Consider the following 21,722-nt stretch of genomic DNA (forward strand, 5'->3'; position numbering starts at 1 on the left):
GACAGCTGGGTTTTTTTTCTCCTAGATCCTCACTAATTGTCTTCATCCTCTTCACTTTCTTCTGTCTCCTCTTCAGCTGGCTGAATAGGTGAGTGAGTAGCATCAGGAAGAGGAATGTATTTGTAGGGGACAATTGCTACTGTCTCCCTCCCCCCGAGGAATGAAGGTTTCAAAAACTGGTTGGGTCTTCTGTTTGGCAAGGTGTTTTCACAATTTGAACCCAAACTTGTTAACTTTAACAGAACGAAGGCACAGAGGACCAAGATTCACCGGTATTTATCTTGTGTAGGCGCAGGTGGATATATAACTATCTCCTGTGACTAACACTAGACTGACTGGTCATATTACTAATGCGTAGGTGATTGGATGAGAACCTGCTCAGTGCTGATGAGGAAGGCAAAATGCTCCATTCCTCCCAACGTGGTCTGGTGGAAAAATACCTTTCTTACCCCAAATGTAGCAATGAGCTGAACTATGAACATGTTAAAAGTAATCACCATAATTAATATTGCTTATTTCTGAATTCTCCAGATTAAGTGTGTTAATTGTATGGCCATGTACAGTGGCTAATAGCAGTCTCTTGTAAATAAACTTTCTGAGCATCTTGGTCTGGTGAGATGCGGAAAGTCTCTGAGTCTGCAAAATGAAACATTTTAAGAAAAAGCAGTCTGGGGAGGATGTGGTCTATGAGAAGGTCTCTCCTGCATTATCATAGCATGGAGAAGGTTGGTGAACCTGTACAGTAAGGGATAGGATTTTAGGAATTTAATTTGCACGTTGGTATAGTATTAAAACTAGTAAGAATAGCAATGAATGATAGCTGTAGGTAGCCAATAAAATGAACACTAGACGTGTGTATATGTATTTTTTTATTTTACCAAACTGCATTCTGGAATATCTCAGAATAGATTACCAGCATATGGTATCAGATATTCACCAACGTCACTTTTCTTTCCAGGGCAATATAGTAATTCTTGCCAATTTATTCAGTGTATTTTTCTGCTGATGTTTTTGCTATTGTTTTGTTACAAAATATGAAAGTCAGACTTGATGATGTGTGATTGGCCAACCAGCATGTTTTCTTTTATCTTAAATGTTGGCAAGAAGCTTGAGGCTGACTATACTTTGAGATTGCTAGATTACTATGTTTAATTTAGTATTTCACTTTGATCTTTCAGATTTCCATAAAAATATGTGAAGAGCTCTGATTAGAAAGGATATACCTTTCATTACATTGTGAAATATTTTATCCTTCATTTGCATGAAGGAAAACTAGATAAACTGCTGTATCCTGTGTGTAGCTACATCCCAAATAAATACCAAGGATTGATTGTGTGCTTTTAATGAAGTGATGATAGTAATTTTCATTATGTTTTTTGGTAGCTGTTTCTTGAACCTTTTGAAAATTTAGTATAATTTTTTGAGAGCTTTGCCCATTTTTCTCACTTCAGTATCTCTGAATTGGCGTTTGTCTTGGATTAGAGTGAATGAGGCTGCTTGTGAATGTTTAAAGTTCCCATAGTGGCATGTCCTCCTTGTCAGTTATTGCTAATTGGACTTACCAAAAATAAATTTTAAATTAAAATGTGCATTTCTGAAGTCCCTCCTGGTTTTTACAATAATACTGAAACTTCTATGATACCAGCATGGTGGACAGTCCAATATCTCATCACAGATGTGTTTTCTTCTAGGTTTAATGCTTGGAAGAAACAATTTTAAACATTATGTATACTGAATTAGTGTTAAGTGTATGCTGGAAAGTGTGCACTTTCAGAATGCTGCACCTGAACAAAATAGTTTCTGCTTGCTATCAAAATGCCTGTATTGAGTTGCTTAAAGAAAATTTGCAGGGTAATTGGTATGCCACTGCTCCCTCAGTTGTTTGAATTAGGTCAAGACAGAGTGTGGAGAACATCATAATTCAATGTTCCCTGGCTCTGACCATGTATTTCAAAGAGTTTAGAAGTGCTGAAAGCTTTTTCTATTCACTAAGTATATGCAAGTAATAAATTGTAGTAAAGTTGCATTGATGAACCACTTTGACATACTGCAGATATTTTCACTTCCTGTTTACTGTAATAATGACAAACTAGCATTCAACCTGATTGTATTCCTGATCATTAATACCACTGTTATAAGAAGCAGTAAGACTAATTTTATTTCCCACAGTGTATGTCTTGCTCTTGATGATGATTTTAAGCCTTCATCTTAAAGGGTCCCTAGCAATTTGAAAACTAGTCATTTCAAAAGTTTATAGTAATTTCAGGTAATACCCCTGTGTGTGAGTCCCCCTGCTAACTTTTGTTTACAATTACACTTCTCAGTTGTCTTAAAATACTCTTTTCTCACTTCTTTCTGGATAAAAACCCCACACAAACAGGGGAAGTGATGTAGGCCTATATCAAGCAAAGAACTTAAGCATGGGCTTAACTTCAAGCAAGTGGGTAGTCACATTGAGGTCAGTTGGACTACTTGTGCAGTTAAAGTTAACCACAAACATACTTTATTGGATTGGAGTGATAGTGAAACATGGTGCAAGGTGATGTCCAGTGCACAAAGGAAACAAATAGTAAAGAACTGTGTTTTGCTCCTTTCATTTATAATATCCTTAAATAATTTGTGTAGCAATAACAGGTAGTTTTCAGACTGAAGTTTGATTTTAAGTAGTTTCCCTTTAAATATTTCTTGCTTTGAACAAAGTTCCATGTGGCACAGTTGCAGCACTTCAGTGTAGACACTCACAATGGCAGTGGGAGGGGTTCTTCCATCAGTGTAGTTAATCCACCTTCCCAAGAGACACTACGTAGGCCGACGGAAGAATTCTTTTGTTGACTTCATGCGTCTACATCAGGAGTTTGGTCTTCTTAACTGTGTCACTCAGGAGTGTGGATTTTTCACACCCCTGAGTGACATAGCTGGGTATAATTAATTTTTGAGTGTAAACTTGGCCTTATTGTTGGTATTTTAACAAGAGGAACAGATATCTGTAAATTTTGCTTGACTGACTTTTTACCTTAATGATGATTATCCATTGACACCTGGCTGGAATCTGTATTTCAGGTGAGCTCTTGAGATTTAAAAGTCAGTTTCTGAGGGCTGGTTGACATTGAAAACTTACATCAGCATATCTGCCTCTATCAGGGGCATGAAAAATACACATCTCTGAAACCTAATCCTCAGTTTAGACAGTGCTAGGTGGATGGAAGAATTTTTCCAATGACCTAGCTGCCACTTCTTGGGGAGATGGATTACCTACAGTGACGGGAGAATCTCTCCCGTCACTGTAGTGAGTGTCTGCACTGAAGTGCTACAGTGTTTTAAGTGTAGACCTACCTTGAGTCTGTATGCCTAGGTGGATCTCATGCAAAGACATGTCATGTATAATTTCCTCAAATCAGATTAGGAAGGAATTTGTAGGAAAACCAGGTTTCTTGGTTTTCTGTTGCTCAAGCCTTACTTTGAGAAGCTAGGTGCCACTCCATGTGTAGGCCCATTATGTCAAATCTCCACTGGATGAGTGGGCTGTATAAATAATTTAGTTCTGCTCCTTTTTTTATTCTAAATAAGGTTATTGCATGTTACAAAAACAACTTAGGTTTCCTTAGTTGCTTCAGAAATACTAAGATGTACTGCTTTATTTTTTGTGTGTCTTACCAAAGGACACTGCAAGCACAAATCAGAAAGATGGAGTTGAAAGAAATTCTGTTATCAGAAGTAATAATGAGCATTCTGGGGTGTGTTTTGCACCTATTACAGGAAAATACCCAAAAAACAGAATTCTAAGTAATTTTCATATTTGAAATTTGTCAGTAAAAATAAAATTTATGATGAAGCGCATATTATTCTCAAGATGTTTGGTTTTATTAATATAATCACTGACAAAAACAGCCTGTTTTATTTTTTTAAAAGTCTTTAATTTTTGGCTGTATTTTTGTGATGGGTTGGATCCCTGGGGATGTCACCTGATGTGCGGAGATACCACTAAGTCTACCTGTTCTGCAAGCATGGGCCCCCTTTAACCTGTCTTGCTGAGCCAAGCTATTAAAGCCTCTAAAACACACACATGCAGGGCCACACCCAGCTACAGATCAGCTCTGGGAAGACTCAGCTTCAGGGACTTGCTCCAACACTCTTGTGTTCACTCCTTTTAACCAGACGCAAACTCAAAGGTTTTATGAAATCCGCCTCCTCCCTCAATGTGGAGGAAGGTATGCACAACTTCTTGCCCCCAAGTTAGAAATTACAGAAACTTAGTTATATTATAAACACAACAAATTTTATTAACTATAAAAGGTCCATTATAAGTGGTAAAAGGGGTAACAATCAGAACAAAGCAGATTACCAAGCAAATGAAATCAGACATGCAAACTAAGTTAGTTTCACTAAAGAAATTGGTTACAAATAGTATTTCTCACCCTAGATATTGTTGCAGGTAGGTTGCAAAGTTTCTGTGGTTCAGAGTTCCAGTTATATTCCTTTTCAAACTGGTCCCCTGTCTCAGTCTGGACTCCACCCCCCACCTCCACCCCGCTCTTCCCTTCAGGTGGCTTTTGCAGTCTTTCTTCTTGGACAGGTAGGCCATGGAGAGGAGGAGTTTGGTTTACCTTCCTCCCCACCCGTAAATAGGATTTATGTAAGGCAGGAATTCTTTTTTTCCCAAACTTGACCCCACTTCCCTTACAGGAGAAAGTTACCAGAAGTCCCAGATAATGTTAGTATCAGGTGACAAGACCACCTGACTCTGTAGTATCACAGTGTCCATGAATCATTGGCAGTATGGAGCTTCTGCAGGAAGGCCAAACTTTTCACAGTCCATTATTCTCACTGATGGGCCATCCGCCCTGCCTGGCTTTTCCATTGTTGTACCTGAAGAGTTAGCAGTGGGCGTCACCTAAAGTAGCATAGTTGGAATACAGATACATAGTCAATATTCCTAACTTCAGATACAGAAATGGTACAGGCATACAAATAGGCTAATCACATTAGTAACTCATAACCTTTCCAATGATATCTCACAGGAGCCATCTTGCATAATGTATGTTATATTCCTATCATAAGCATATTTTCATAAAGAATATGGAATGATGTCACATTTGCAACAAAATATTCCCTTTTACTCTCCATTTTTCATATTTTAACATGAAGCCAAATGCTATTTTCTGTCTTAACAGTAAAAGAAAATCCTGTTAATTGATATCTTTTAACAATATTTCTCCAGGCTTTGACATATTAGACATTTGACCCATACTCTGTAATATATTTGAGCTTTTGCAGATTGGGACACTCATCAAAAGATTTTTTTGCTTTCAAATCGGTTGATAATGCCATAAGAAGAAACGAAACTGTAGGTAAATAGGAAAAGTTGGTGTTTATTTTTGCTTTTTAACCATTGAATCAGCTGTTTGCAGGAAAAAAATGCTGACATACAAAAATTGCCCAGGGCAATAAATAGAGAGAAGAGTTTATATAACTATCTAGAAATGTGTCAGGTACAGGAAATTCATACTGCTAGTACTTAATAGCCTCAAGATGCGTTTATAAATTAAAATTACAGTTATCATAGCTAAAAGGGACTGTTGTGATCATCTAGTCTCACCCCTTATATAAGGCAGGCCACAGAACTTTCCCAAAATAATTCTTACATCTTTTTAAAAAAAATCACAGTATTCTAAGGTACTGTGAAGAGTTAAAGCAAATCTTTATAAGGCTAGGGGAAAAAAGCATGTTAGAGGATTTTAGTCCTTTTCCTCCTCCATAGTCATGGATTCTGTAAATTTTCCTTGGTTCACAGTTCTGATAGAAACATGGGATAAGTGCTGTCAGCAGACAAATTGAACATGCAAGATCTTGCTCAAATATTGTACTGGAGAGTAGCAATCTACTTTCTGCATGGAAGGCATGTGATGATCAAGAGATCTGAGGGGCAAACAAAAATAGCTAAATGTTCACGTGTCTGTGAAAACCCGCAAGGAGCTCTTGCAGTCAATGTAAAATCACCATCTACATTGCCTTCCGGAATCCTAGCCCTTTGTAAACTGTAAGAAAATGTCCCCTCCCTAATTACTAACAAACTAGATTTCTGGTTTCACTTCCTTATTCCTGACCTACTGTGCTTTATTCCCTCTGTCTTGTCCCATAGAACTCCTGATTTCCATTCTCTTGTGGGGAAGAGTTCCTGTTATACTTGTAAGTACCATTTTGCTACAACACTTAGTTCATGATTTTAACTTGCAAAGTCTGAGTAGGCAAGTGGATTTTTGTCAATCATTGCTTGAAGAATAATATGTTTACAATTATACAATACATAAAGTATTGTTGAATTAAGGGATTCTGGTAACAATATAAACTGTGAGCAAAGTTAACTTTTTTTTTTGTTCCTGTCACCATATCTCTGAGAGAATTGTAACGTTAATTTGTGTACATTTGAAATGATAAAAATCCAACTTCTCTCCTTCCCTTAATCTCTTGCTGTCATCTCATGTGCACCTCCCCACCCCAACCTCCTGTGCCCTGTCTTATTTTAAACCATGTTCCTTTCCTTATGTTCTTTTCTTGGTACCCTTTACTATAGTACCTTAATTGTCCCTCCTGAGTGGTTTTTTTTAACAAATCCTACAAAAGAGATTTCACTCACCCTGCCACATGACAGCAAGGAAGGAAATGTTTAAAAGAAAAAAAAAATAATGTGAGGTTGTGTAAAGATACTATTGTAAGAGGGATAGTAGGGGAAAGTGGGTTGTGCATTGCATTTTTCCCTCAATGTGTTCGGTCTGTCTCATTTTCCCTCCTTCCCTAGTTTGACAGTTTGAATTCAGTAATACTTCTGTGGCACCTTTCATTTGGGGATCTCAAAACATTTTACAAACAAGAAATTGATGTGGGTTCTCTGGAGGTACTGCTCTTCTTGGGATTAGCAGTAAATTAATATATAGGGGTGATGCTTGCTTCAGTGGAGAGCAGTATGGCATGAGGTTATAGGATGCTATTTATGTTCTAGTGTTGGTCAACACCAAAAAAGTAGATACAAAATTTCGCTCTCACTCAAACTAGTCTCAAAACAGTCATTATTTTGTCAATGTGTTCTCTCATTTTCTTTAGGGGAAGAAAAGTTTACATTTAATAACTTGATACCTTACAGTACTAAAACCAATATAAATTGAGAATGGGAGTGACTTGTAATGATGCAGTAGAGTAATATAAGTGCTCTTATTATAAACCCCTGAAGATTATTTTAAGTGTGGTTCTGCTCTGAAAACTGAGTTTATAAAAGTGGACTCTAAGGGTTCTCCATTTTACTGTCCCAATGATTTCTATATCAGATTTGATCATTTCAGATGCAGAATATTTTTTCTAACTACCCAGCTTGCAGACTGAAACTGGGATCTGAAATTCAAGATGTGCTATTTCTTGATTATCACCAGTAATAAAGATTCTCAGCTACACCATTGCCTTTAATTTATGCCCTTTGTTACATTGTGAAACACAGTTGCCATCATTTTTTCTCCACGCACGTGTCCCCTGGTCTCTGCACTTGCCAGGCGGGTCTTTGGTGACCTAGCCCTCCGGCCGAGTCACACTCTGTCCATGTGTGAAACAAACAAACTCCTTCCGGGGTATACAGTCCAAAATGTCCTGCAGCCCTCCCTGGGCTCAGTCTTTAACCCAGGGATGGGCAAACTATGGCCCGCGGGCCGGATCCGGCCCTTCAGGGCTTTGGATCCGGCCCACGGGATTACCCCTGGTGGTGCTGCGGGCCCGGCGCTGCTCTCAGAAGCAGCCCCCGGGCCGGGAGGCAAAGGGCTCCATGTGCGCACGCAGAGCCCTCTGCCCCGCCCCCCACCCAGGGGCCGCAGCACTTCCTGGAGTGGCGTGGGGACAGGGCAGGCATGCAGGGAGCCTGCCCTGGCCCTGGTGTGCGCCACTGCCACCCCGGAGCCACTTTAGGTAAGCGGCACCGGGCTGGAGCTCAAACCCCTCCTGCCCCCCGCCCCCCAACTTCCTGCCCTAAGCCCTCTGCCTGCACCTCGCACCCCTCCTGCACCCAACTCCCTGCCCTGAGCCCCTTTCTGCACTCCTGTGCATTCCAACTACCTGCCCTGAGCTCCCTGCTGCACCCTGCACCCCGTGCACCCCAACTCCCTGCCCTGAGCCCCATCCTGCACTCTGTACCCCTCCTGTACCCCAACCCCCTTCCCTGAGCCCCCTCTTACACTCTGCACCCCTTCTCTGCCCCAATCCCTTGTCCTGAGCCCCTTCCTCCACATCCCGCACTCCACCCGCCCTGCCCCGGCCCTGCATACAATTTCCTCACCCAGATGTGGCCCTCGCCCCAAAAAGTTTGCCCACCCCTGCTTTAACCTATCACAGTACCCTCAGTTGGTCCAGCTAGGTTGCAAGGTTCCTACTCTAGTACTGAGCAGCATCCCTGGGGAGTCCTTGCCTCTACTTGAGGCCTCAGTGACCCCAGCCTTCGTGCTGAGCCACCCCGCTTGGACTTGCTAACCACAGCTCCCTGCTAAGTCAGTCCCAGTAGTGTGGCTCCCTTCCCCGGAGTGCCACAGTTCTAATTCCCTTCCTTAGGGTGTAGCCACTTCTCCCCAGTGGTTGGTGGGAAGGGGGCCTGTCCCACCTCCTGCATTGGGTCCTAACCCAGGGACCCTTTAAGTATAGCAGCCTCATACTGTGTCCCTTTACTAATTGCTGCTCTGTTTCCCTGGGCTACTTCCCTACAGCCTGAGTTGAGTCCTGGCAGCGACTCAGGAGCTCCTTCATTGCTCCCTCCGGTCACAGCAGCCAGGCAGGAGCTATTCTTGGGCTCCCCTGGTCTCTGCCAGCAACTGATCTGTCCAGTCCTTGCAGCCAGCCAGGAGCACTTATTGCTTCCCTGATCCCTGCCAGCAGACTGAACTCACTCTGGCCCTGCAGCTCCTTTTTATACGAGCCTATAGGCCCTGATTGGATGCTCCCTGTAGCCTCTTTCCTGATTGGCTGCATCTCAAACAGCCTCTATAGGCAGCTTGGAGGACCCTCTCTACTGCCCTTTTCTGGGGCAGGTCATGGCAGAGTCCTCAAGGCCTCCAGCAGGGGGCTCAGAGCCTCGTCCATGCCATCACAGTGTCATAGGTGACATAATCAGATCTAAAACATTTTTGAAGATCATCTGAGTTACAGCAATTTGGCTTATTATGACAGACATACTATGCAGATATTTTTCAATATTCAGCATTTTTCAGTGTTTCCTTGAAAGCAGTTTTTTGAAGGATATGAGAAATATTACTAAGTTTTAAAACCTTTTTTACAATAGTGATGGCTCTGTCTTGGTGTGGGGGGTTTTCCAGCAAGGAGAAGAATGTCTGAGTGACTTCTAAAAAAAAAACAGGAGTACTTGTGGCACCTTAAAGACTAACAAATTTATTTTAGCATGAGCTTTCGTGAGCTAAAGCTCACTTCTTCGGATGCATAGAATGGAACACACAGACAGGAGATATTTATACATACAGAGAACATGAAAAGGTGGAAGTATGCATACCAACAGGCAGAGTCTAATCAATTGAGATGAGCTATCGTTAGCAGGAGGGAAAAAAAACTTTTTGAAGTGATAATTAAGATGGCCCATAGAAGGTGTGAGGAGAACTTAACATAGGGAAATAGATTCAATTGGTGTAATGACCCAACCATTCCCAGTCTTTATTTAGACCACAGTTAATGGTATCTAGTTTGCATATTAATTCAAGTTCAGCAGTCTCTCTTTGGAGTCTGTTTTTGAAGTTTTTTTGTTGCAAAATTGCCACCTTCAAGTCTGTCACTGAGTGGTTAGAAAGGTTGAAGTGTTCTCCCACTGGTTTTTGAATGTTATGATTCCTGATGTCAGATTTGTGTCCATTTATTCTTTTGCGTAGAGACTGTCAGGTTTGGCCAATGTACATGGCAGAGGGGCATTGCTGGCACATGATGGCATATATCACGTTGGTAGATGTGCAGGTGTACGAGCCGCTGATGGTGTGTCTGATGTGATTAGGTCCTGTGATGGTGTCACTTGAATGGATATGTGGACAGAGCTGGCATCGGGCTTTATTGCAAGGATAGGTTCCTGGGTTAGTGTTTATGTTGTATGGTGTGCGGTTGCTGGTGAGTATTTGCTTTAGGTTGGGAGGCTGTCTATAAGCGAGGACTGGCCTGTCTCCCAAGATCTGTGAGAGTGAGGGATCATCTTTAAGGATAGGTTGTAAATCTTTGATGATGCGCTGGAGAGGTTTTAGTTGGGGGCTGTAGGTGATGGCTAGTGGTGTTCTGTTATTTTCTTTTTTAGGCCTGTCCTGTAGTAGGTGGCTTCTGGGTACTCTTCTGGCTCTGTCAATCTGTTTTTTCACTTCAGCAGGTGGGTATTGTAGGTTTAAGAATGCTTGATAGAGATCTTGTAGGTGTTTATCTCTGTCCGAGGGATTGGAGCAAATAGGGTTGTATCTTAGAGCTTGGCTGTAGACAATGGATCGTGTGGTGTGTCCGGGATGGAAGCTGGAGGCATGTAAGTAAGTATAGCGGTCAGTGGGTTTCCGGTATAGGGTGGTATTTATGTGACCATCGTTTATTAGCACAGTAGTGTCTAGGAAATGGACCGCTTGTGAGGATTGGTCTAGGCTGAGGTTGATGGTGGGATGGAAATTGTTAAAATCTCGGTGGAATTCCTCAAGGGCTTCTTTTCCATGAGTCCAGATGATGAAGATGTCATCAATGTAGCGCAAGTAGAGTAGGGGCGTTAGGGAACGAGAGTTAAGGAAGCGTTGTTCTAAGTCAGCCATAAAGATGTTGGCATACTGAGGGGCCATGCGGGTACCCATAGCAGTGCCACTGACTTGAAGATATATATTGTCCCCAAATGTGAAATAGTTGTGGGTGAGGACAAAGTCACAAAGTTCAGCCACCAGGTTAGCCGTGATATTATCGGGGATACTGTTCCTGATGGCTTGTAGTCCATCTTCGTGTGGAATGTTAGTGTAGAGGGCTTCCACATCCATAGTGGCCAGAATGGTGTTTTCTGGAAGATCACCGATGGATTGTAGTTTCCTCAGGAAGTCAGTGGTGTCTCGAAGATAGCTGGGAGTGCTGGTAGCATAGGGCCGGAGGAGAGAGTCCACATAGCCAGACAATCCTGCTGTTAAAGTACCAATGCTTGAGATGATGGGGCGTCCAGGATTTCCAGGTTTATGGATCTTGGGTAGCAAATAGAATACACCTGGTCGGGGTTCCAGGCATGTGTCTGTATAGATCTGTTCCTGTGCTTTCTCGGGGAGTTTTTTGAGCAGATGGTGTAGTTTCTTTTGGTAATCATCAGTGGGATCAGAGGGTAATGGCTTGTAGAATGTGGAGTTAGAGAGTTGCCTGGCAGCCTCTTGTTCATATTCCGACCTATTCATGATGACGACAGCACCTCCTTTGTCAGCCTGTTTGATTATGATGTCAGAGTTGTTCTTGAGGCTGTTGATGGCATTGTGTTCAGCACGGCTTAGGTTATGGGGCAAGTGATGTTGCTTTTCCACAATTTCAGCCCGTGCACGGTGACGGAAGCAATCTATGTAGAAGTCTAGTCTGTTGTTTCGACCCTCTGGAGGAGTCCATGCAGAATCCTTTTTATTATAGCGGTGGTAGGAAGGATTCTGTGGGTTAGTATGTAGTTCAGAGGTGTGTTGGAAGTATCCTTTGAGTCGGAGACGGCGAAAGTAGGATTCTAGGTCACCGCAAAACTGTATCATATTCGTGGATCTGGAAGGACAAAAGGAGTGTCCCCGAGATAGGATAGATTCTTCTGCTGGGCTAAGAGAATAGCTGGAAAGATTAACAATATTGTTGGGTGGGTTAAGGGAGCTATTGTTGTGGCTCCTTGTGCCATGTAGCAGTTTAGACAGTTTAGTGTCCTTTTTCTTTTGTAGAGAAGCAAAGTTTTTGTTGTAAATGGCTTGTCTAGTTTTTGTAAAGTTTGTCCATGAGGAAGTTTGTGTAGAAGGTTGGTTTTTCATCAGAATATCTAGTTTAGAGAGTTCAGTCTTAATCTTCCCCTGTTTGCTGTATAGGATGTTGATCAGGTGGTTTCGCAGTTTCTTTGAGAGTGTGTGGCACAATCTGTCAGCATAGTGACTTCTGTTGAGCCTGTGATACTTGACTAGCAGAGAATGGCAATACTTGATATCCTTACTCCAGTGACTTGTGATCTGGAGTTGCTTCATCTCTGCTTCCTTAGGTACTTGCACAGAGCAACTGACCTGCCTCAACAGACAGAATACATATTATGTTCCTTAAATCTGTTAGCCTCATGGCACTTAAATGTAATCTGAAAAGCGGGTGAAAGGGTTGAGCTTTTTTTGCTTATTACATTTAAAAAGTCTTCAAATATATTTGGAAAGTCTTTATTTTCTGTTTGTTTGTCTTTGCATGAGAAATTCAAGTCTGGTCTTTTCTGGAAGTCTCTGTAGTGCCTAGAGATATAGTGAAATTGTGACATTACAAGATCTGGGAGAGTGAAAATTGAGAGGATGGGTTTTTAGACATACTGATCAAAACTTAGATTTTTGGTATTTGTTAACACTGGTTAAGTTGAGCAACTAACATTTTGGAGAAAGAAACACTTCAGCATTCCCACCCCTTCATTTAAGGTGTGAGAATTAAATATACATCCTCTGAGACCTTTGGGAAGACCAGATTTGATTTACCAGATATTTCTGAGGTAAAAGAAAGTGGGTGGAACCCAAACAAAAACAAAAAACCAAACCCACACTTTTAATTCCATCTATTAATCATGAAGAAGCAAAACAGAAAATAAGCCATATTTTAAAATAACCCTTTTGCAGACTGTCTTTAAGATTGTTGAAAATGCAACTGTTGTTCAGAAAAATTGACTTAGTCCAGCCATCTAGGAATCATTTTGACCGTTGCCTTTTTACAACACAAACTGCTTAATAGTAGTTATGAAATAGGAAATGTTTGCGTGGGAGAGGAAGGGCGGGGGCAAACTCATGGTCTGTACATGAATAGTTGTGGTAGATTCCTGGTGACTTCTTAAAGACACGTAAGCTATTCTGTTTTTAGAGCTGGTTTCTATGTGAGGGACCAAGTTACCAGACGGAGAGGGGTTGGACGGTGAGTAGCTTTTCCTGAGTCCACGGGTTGTCTCTCTTTGATCTTGTTGTATCAAGGGAGGATCACTACAGCCTATCATCTCATGTGGTGGGGAGACCTTGTATAGGCCAGCATTAGGGGAAGTAATTGCTTGCATTGCTCGTGCTTAAAATTGGCTCTGTTGGTCTGAACATAAGAACATCAGAATGGACATGCTGGGTCAGACCAATGATCCATCTAGCCCAGTACCCTGTCTTCTGACAGTGGCCAGTGCCAGATGCTTCAGAACCAGTGAACAGAACAAGGCAATTTATTGAGTGATCCATCCCCTGTTGTCCAGTCCCAGCTTCTGGCAGTCAGATGTTTAGGGACTCCCAGAGCATAGGGTTGTGTCCCTGCCCATCTTGGCTAATAGCCATTGATGGACCTGTCCTCCATTAACTTAATTTTGAACCCCATTATAGTTTTGGCCTTCAAAACATACCCTGGCAATGAGTTCCACAGGTTGACACTGCGTTGTGTGAAGTAGTACCCGGTACTTCCTATGTTTGTTTTAAACCTGCTGCCTATTAATTTCATTAGGTAACCCCAGATTCTTGTGTTCTGTGAAGGGGTAAATACCACTTCCTTATTCACTTTCTGCACACCATTCTTGATTTCATAGACCCCTATCACCTCCCCCCTCAGTTGTCTCTTTTCCAAGCTTGAACATTCCCAGTCTTTCTAATTTCTCCTCATATGGAAGCTGTTCCACACCCATAATCATTTTTATTGTCCTTCTCTGTACTTTCTCCAATTAGAATATCTTTTCCTGAGATGGGGTGACCAGAATTACATGCAGCATTCTTGATAATATGTTGAACTGCTCAAGAAGGGACATCAGTATCCCAGAGGGTTCTGATGGATCTTTTTCTTGCTTTCTCACATGTCAAAGTAGTAAGGATGTGTGCTCATATGTGTGAAGGGAAGTGCAGAACTGAGTGTTAGAGAAAAGAAACTGAACACGAACAAAGCTAATTCTTCACAAAGAGGCTTTCTTTTTTGAAGAGGCATGGTCTTGACTAACCTCCTTACATCTGTTACCAATAAGATCTTGGGTAGCTGCAGCTGAGAATTTTAATATTTCTATTTTTACTGTTTTGTATGATTTAATTTCTTCCTTTCCTCTCAGCTTGATCAATGAAAATAGTCTAGTCAGTTTTGCTTTCAGGTTCTCTTGCGCTAGTTCTGCAGTGCTCAGATTGAAATGGTGCAAGGCAATGTTTGGTGGGGAATGGGAAACCAAAAGCCTGTTGCTATTGGAATTAGTAACTAAATCATGGAAACATTTCTTTTGGGTTTAAGTTTTGTAAAAATAAGCTTTTACATAAGAATCTAATTTTTGGGCCAAATGTGAATTGACAGGATCCCTTTGTTTTACGTTTATAAAGACCATTTAGCATTATTTGGGTTTTTTGTAAATCCACCTTTTCAGTAATTCTGTGTTACTTTATAGTACCTGCAATGATTATTTATGAAGGCGACAATTATTTATGAAGGCAGGTAAAATATCTGTCTCTTTTTTTCTGTTCTCTATTACTGTAGGAGGTAGATAGGGAGGGGAATTTCCAGTAAATCTGTGTCTTTCCTGGTGAAGTAATTGCTGTTACTTGACAGACCATCTTTAATTAAAGGATGTGTTAATATCCTGGAATATTATGATGACATTATTTTTTTCTTAGTCTGCTCTGGTGGTGGTGATTTTTCTTTAAATTTAGCAAAGGAGCTGAGTTTATCCTCTTCTTCTTCTTCTTTTCCTTCTTTCTTCTTCTTTTCCTTCTTTCTACTACTACTACTACTAAGGTCTCATCATGGTCCCTCTATTTTCATCACAAAATTTAACACAGTGAGACTGTGTTGAGAAGTTCATGACCAGAATAGTAGGGTTGTTGTAGATCAGGATTTAAGTGGAGGATGTCTGTTGCAGCCATGTCTGGCTCAGTCACTGGCATTCATTTCTCACTTTCTGTAACACAAAAATAGTCTACGCATTAATGTTTAAAACACAAACTTCAGTTCAATCTGACACTTAGGTCAAACAGTTAGTGGCTTGAAGCACAATGCTTCACAATACTAGTATCCCTTTGGTTAAAAAGGAAAAATCGTTCTCTACCAGGTGGCTTGGAGGGTGGGTGGCCTAGTGGTTGGCACGCTTGACTTTCTGCTTCCTGTTTGGTTGAGGAGCCTCAGTCTTTAAGGCAGCGGTGGGTAGGGAGACCCAGGCCCTCCCTCTCCACTGGGTCCCAGCCCAGGGCCCTGTGTGTGTTGACCCCTGAACCTTGTGGGGTCCTGTTCAGTTTGTGGCATGGCCCCTCTAGTCCAATTTGCTGGGTGTCTTGTCTCCCATAGCACCCTTTCATGGATCTTGGGCAGTGCCCTGCCATGGTCCCAGGCTCCTTCGGACGGGCAAGTTGATGAGGCCAAATCCCACAATGTCTCTGAGCTTTTCTCACTTAGTTACCTTAGATGCCAGAGTCTCCCTTGGCTGAGGAGACCATAGTTACTCCCAGATGGCTACCTTGGCTGGCAGGCTAGCATCTCTTCCCCTCAGGTAGGGAAGGCTAGCTCCTGCCTCTTCTCCAGGCAGCCCCGAGCTGACCCAGGTTCTCTCCTTCTCTCCTCCCTCCATACGTGGCATTGGCTGCACTTATAGTGGAGTGGGGCTAGCTGAGCTCTCTTTAACCCGTGCTGTTGTCAGGCAGTTTGTTTGCTTCATCAGTTTCCTCTTGTGTATATAGTTAAGATCTATCCTCTTTAATACACAGGAACATAGTACTTAGAGTTGGAAGAACCTAATAGACGTTGCATCCTCTTGCAAGGGCAGCATCTATTCCTTGATGAAGGTCATATCAGATAGCAGACTGAACACTAGATCTTAGCCAAAAGGCTTTGTATTGTGATTTGGAAAAGGACACTGCTATGGGAAGTTATAAGTAGCTCTGCAGAAGAGCATGTGGAAGTACTGCACTTCGAAGTTGCAGTGAACCAAGCCATCTTCTCAATCTGTTTAGCAATATACTTGCAGTTACTATTTTAAGGCAGATAAAACTGTCCGTATCTAGAGTGTTTTAACAGTAAGCCTTTCTGTGCATGGTTGTTGGCTTTTAGCGATTTGTTTAATCTGTAATCTATTTCATCTGATAATACTGATCCTTTTTACACTTCATTAGTCAACCTTTTTCATCTTTTCATCAAACTTTTGACATTTACAGATGTCACCTCAGAACAATATCTAGTTACAGTAATAGTTTTATCTAATCTAACATCATGCTTGCTGGTATAGACTGATCATCAGTGCAGTGTTATATGAAAAGTTTTTTCCCCAAAATCCATGTTTATGGTTGGGAGTTTCCTTGTATGAAAACTCAGAATTATTTGAGTAGTTAATACAGTCACCTTATTTGCACTGAATCCATGTGAATTTATCCTGTTCTCACTGTGCTGATGTATCACATCACAGGATAAGATATTTTAATGATACATGAACAAAAAGTGAAGATCAGGGTTTGGACTCAGATTAACAACAGTATTTTATTAAAAGGAGAAATTACTTTAAAAACCCCTTTTCTTTTGTGTGGGAGGAGAGTGGGGCAAATGTTAGAAATAGGGATACTTTTTCTTTCACAAGGAAGTGGAAATACTAAAGAGAATCAGGAACACGACAGGAAAACTGTTGGACTCAGGAATCTGTAGAAAAGCTGGGAACGTATGGCTTGATTGATTCTTCAAAGAAGAGATCCTGAAAACATTAATTCAATGTATACCCCAAATTAAGAAAAACTGTAAAAGAACTAAAAAAGAGCCACCGTGGCTTAACCACCATGTAAAAGAAGCAGTGAAAGATAAAAAGACTTCCTTTAAAAAGTGGAAGTCAAATCCTAGTGAGGCAAATAGAAAGGAGCACAAACGCTGCCAACTTAAGTGCAAGAGTGTAATAAGAAAAGCCAAAGAGGAGTTTGAAGAACGGCTAGCCAAAAACTCCAAAGGTAATAACAAAATGTTTTTTTTTAAGTACATTCAGAAGCAGGAAGCCTGCTAAACAACCAGTGGGGCCCCTTGATGATGAAAAATACAAAAGGAGCGCTTTAAAGATGATAAAGTCCATTGCGTGAGAAACTAAATGGATTCTTTGCCTCAGTCTTCACGGCTGAGGATGTTAGGGAGATTCCCAAACCTGAGCTGGCGTTTGTAGGTGACAAAATCTGAGGAACTGTCACAGATTGAAGTATCAGTAGAGGAGGTTTTGGAATTAATTGATAAACTCCACATTAACAAGTCACCGGGACCAGATGGCATTCACCCAAGAGTTCTGAAAGAACTCAAATGTGAAGTTGCGGAACTATTAACTAAGGTTTGTAACCTGTCCTTTAAATCGGCTTCGGTACCCAATGACTGGAAGTTAGCTAATGTAACGCCAATATTTAAAAAGGGCTCTAGGGGTGATCCCGGCAATTACAGACCGGTAAGTCTAACGTCGGTACCACGGGCAAATTAGTTGAAACAATAGTAAAGAATAAAATTGTCAGACACATAGAAAACATAAACTCTTGAGCAATAGTCAACATGGTTTCTGTAAAGGGAAAATCGTGTGTCTTACTAATCTATTAGAGTTCTTTGAAGGGGTCAACAAACATGTGGACAAGGGGGATCCGGTGGACATAGTGTACTTAGATTTCCAGAAAGCCTTTGACAAGGTCCCTCACCAAAGGCTTTACGTAAATTAAGCTGTCATGGGATAAAAGGAAAGGTCCTTCATGGATTGAGAACTGGTTAATAGGACAGGGAACAAAGGGTAGGAATTAATGGTAAATTCTCAGAATGGAGAGGGGTAACTAGTGTGTTCCCCAAGGTCAGTCCTAGGACCAATCCTATTCAATTTATTCATAAATGATCTGGAGAAAGGGGTAAACAGTGAGGTGGCAAAGTTTGCAGATGATACTAAAACTGCTCAAGATAGTTAAGACCAAAGCAGATTGTGAAGAACTTCAAAAAGATCTCACAAAACTAAGTGATTGGGCAACAAAATGGCAAATGAAATTTAATGTGGATAAATGTAAAGTAATGCACATTGGAATAAAAAATAACCCCAACTATACATACAACATGATGGGGGCTAATTTAGCTACAACGAGTCAGGAAAAAGATCTTGGAGTTATCGTGGATAGTTCTTTGAAGATGTCCACGCAGTGTGCAGAGGCGGTCAAAAAAGCAAACAGGATGTTAGGAATCATTAAAAAGGGGATAGAGAATAAGACTGAGAATATATTATTGCCCTTATATAAATCCATGGTACGCCCACATCTCGAATACTGTGTACAGATGTGGTCTCCTCACCTCAAAAAAAGATATTCTAGCACTAGAAAAGGTTCAGAAAAGAGCAAACTAAAATGATTTAGGGGTTTTAGAGAAGGTCCCATATGAGGAAAGATTAAAGAGGCTAGGACTCTTCAGTTTGGAAAAGAGAAGACTAAGGGGGGACATGATAGAGGTATATAAAATCATGAGTGATGTTGAGAAAGTGGATAAGGAAAAGTTATTTACTTATTCACATAATATAAGAACTAGGGGTCACCAAATGAAATTAATAGGCAGCAGGTTTAAAACAAATAAAAGGAAGTTCTTCTTCACGCAGCGCACAGTCAACTTGTGGAACTCCTTACCTGAGGAGGTTGTGAAGGCTAGGACTATAACAATGTTTAAAAGGGGACTGGATAAATTCATGGTGGCTAAGTCCATAAATGGCTATTAGCCAGGATGGGTAAGGAATGGTGTCCCTAGCCTCTGTTCGTCAGAGGATGGAGATGGATGGCAGGAGAGAGATCACTTGATCGTTGCCTGTTAGGTTCACTCTCTCTGGGGCACCTGGCATTGGCCACTGTCGGTAGACAGATACTGGGCTAGATGGACCTTTGGTCTGACCCGGTATGGCCTTTCTTATGTTCTTATGTTCTTAATTGGGGCAAAGCACAGAGGGGAAGCAGATAGTTATCTTTTAATATGCAATAGTTGCATTGATTCAAATAATTAGGCCAAATGAGGCAGACAGAAATTTTTTGAATAAATAATACACACAGTTGACAGGACAGGGATACTGCCCAACCAAGATTCATGTAGACTTTAAAAAACTTTTTACATTTATATTAGTATATTATTGAATTTTGCTTTGCTATTTTGTACTCTTGCTTGCAGTTGCAATCTGCTTGGCTCTGGCATTCTTTAATGTTTTTGTTTGATTTGTATATCTGTTCATCCATCACATGCCTTTTAAGCACTAATTCATCCTTACTGGCCTTTCTTACTCCTCCTATGTCTTTAAATGGGACAGACAATCCTGGAGCATATGTTAATTTTGTCTTTGAACATTTTCCATTTCGTTTTGGGGTTCTTTCCTTCTGTTTCAGCTCCATTTGTTTTTATTCTGAACACGATGTAATAATGAGGGAAGGTATTCACAAGTAATTACAGGCTGGGTATTATGTAGATCTCTGGGTCAGTGGATCTGGCCTGTTGACTAATGGGATTGGACATGTGGATCAAAACATTCCTGAGTCATTAAATTAGAGTTACCAGTTGCAACAGAAACCAACCAAGTAAAATCCCAAAAATTTATACTGCAGATGGCCACTGAACTGAACAGTGAATGCTATGTGTAAGTGAGAATGGAGATATGATTTCTGGAAAGAGAAGATTGTAAAGAATATCCGGGACAGGGATTGTTCATATGTTTGTATTTTACCAGAATTAAGCCTGTTAGTAATTTACTATGTTGGTTTTGATAGTTTCCAGCTGCAAATTATTTTTTCTGCTGCTAAAGAATTTTTCTTGATGTAGATAGAATTGATGCTAGCAAACAAGCTCCATGGTTAATTCTTGAAGAAAAGAAAGACCATGAAAATCTTTTTTTCTCTTTCACGTATGCTCTGGTTTTTTTCCCCAGCTAGCTTTTTTTGTGTTTTATTTCAGAAAAATGTTTCTCCTTGCCAGCATGTGGGCAGGTCTGTGCTGGTATCTTGTATTTGCCTTGCTTGGTTCTCTTCTCCACTTGTCATTGGCAGTCAAACACTGCATGCACTCTCATATGTGGTAAAACTTTTGTCAAAGGCAGGAGAGTGAAAACAACCCTTATAGACATCAGTTTGATGTGTCTGTCTTGGCTTGTTCATAAATTTTAAACTGTGTTTTAGTGCTATACTGCAATTTACCTGCTCTCCTAAATTCACCAAACTTAAATTTCAGGTTGAAACAGATTTACTAATTACAATACTTTGTGGGAGCAGAGCTTGGAAAAATCTTATGATACACCTAGCTAGAGGCTGGTATGATAGATTTCGGGTGTGCCATATGCAAGGTGCATGCCCAATGCCCTAATGAGAAGCCCATCCCAGTTCCTAAAGATCCTGGGAACCCCAATCCTAATTGACAACATTATCCAGTTTCATTACTCTTAGTAGATTTCTGAATAGCACCTAAGAAACATCCTATGATGTTGTACTCCATATGATTGTATGAAAATATGCTAATGAGTGTGAATATAATGTAACTGGAATATGCTTCATGCAAAAGGTCTCATAAGTTGTCATTACAAAGCTTATAATCTACTGAGTGTGCTCATCCTGTTTGTATGAATGTATCATTCTTGTATCTGAAACTAGGAATATAAAATATAACTCTGAGGTCCTATTGTATTTATGCAATGTATGGGCGATTAATGGTGGTTTAGAATCTTGATGACTCCCATCAACTAGGACAATTGACTGTAGATGGCTCTGTTTACTTGGGCCGGGAAGAATGAAGGCTTGGGGTCTCACAGGACATGTGACCATGTCACCTGGTACTGGAATCCATCTTTAACCTGGTGCTCTTCCATTTAGAAGGAGGGGTGGGGACCCAAAGAGACACAAGATTCCCGCTTTGTGCCAAAGGTATATAAAGGGGTGGAACAGAATAAAGGGGGTTGCAGTCATGAGAAATCCCCTAGCTACCACCTGAGCTGAAACAATGACTGTACCGGGGAAAGGACTGGGCCCAGACTAAAAAGGAGTCTAGTCTGTTAAAGAAGCTTATTGGAACATCTCTGAGGGTGAGATTTTTATCTGTATTAGGCGTAGACTTGCATGTTTTGTTATATTTTGCTTGGTAACTTTGTTTTGTCTATTACTTGGAACCACTGAAATCCTACTTTTTATACTTAATAAAATCACTTTTTGCTTATTATTGAACCTAGAGTTAGTGACTAATAACTGGGGGAGCAAACAGCTGTGCATGTCTCTCTATCAGTGTTATAGAGAGCAGACAATTTATGAGTTTACCCTGTATAAGCTTTATATAGAATAAAACAGATTTATTTGGGGTTTGGATCCCATTGGGAACTGGGTATCTGGGTGCTAGACAGGAGCACTTTCTAAGCCGTTTTCAGTTAAGGCTGCAGCTTTTGGGGAACGTGGTTCAGACCTGAGTCTCTGTTTGCAGCAGGCTAGAATATCTGGCTCAACAAGGCAGGGTTCTGAAGTCCCAAGCTGCCAGGGAAAACGGGCTCAGAGGTAGTCTCAGCACATGAGGTGGCAGTCCCAAGG

The 21,722-nt window shown here is 41.0% G+C and overlaps 1 protein-coding gene across 11 annotated transcripts in view; it reads left to right on the top strand.

Annotated features, from left to right (window-relative positions):
• The window catches only part of DNAJC5 (DnaJ heat shock protein family (Hsp40) member C5), a 51,809-nt gene that overhangs the window by 5,237 nt on the left and 24,850 nt on the right, over nucleotides 1–21,722 (top strand). For 5 of the 11 annotated variants that reach the window (XM_044985360.1, XM_044985361.1, XM_044985358.1 and 2 more), the window contains exon 1: nucleotides 13,081–13,131. The gene's annotated coding sequence lies outside the window, so the exon portion shown is untranslated. Of the gene's footprint in view, nucleotides 1–6,139; nucleotides 6,187–11,495; nucleotides 11,516–12,112; nucleotides 12,236–13,080; nucleotides 13,132–21,722 lie in introns of those variants that run through there. The other 6 variants (XM_044985363.1, XM_044985362.1, XM_044985353.1 and 3 more) reach the window with 4 other exon arrangements.

Source organism: Mauremys mutica, chromosome 13 (assembly GCF_020497125.1).
Source record: "Mauremys mutica isolate MM-2020 ecotype Southern chromosome 13, ASM2049712v1, whole genome shotgun sequence".
Taxonomy (NCBI): domain Eukaryota; kingdom Metazoa; phylum Chordata; order Testudines; family Geoemydidae; genus Mauremys; species Mauremys mutica.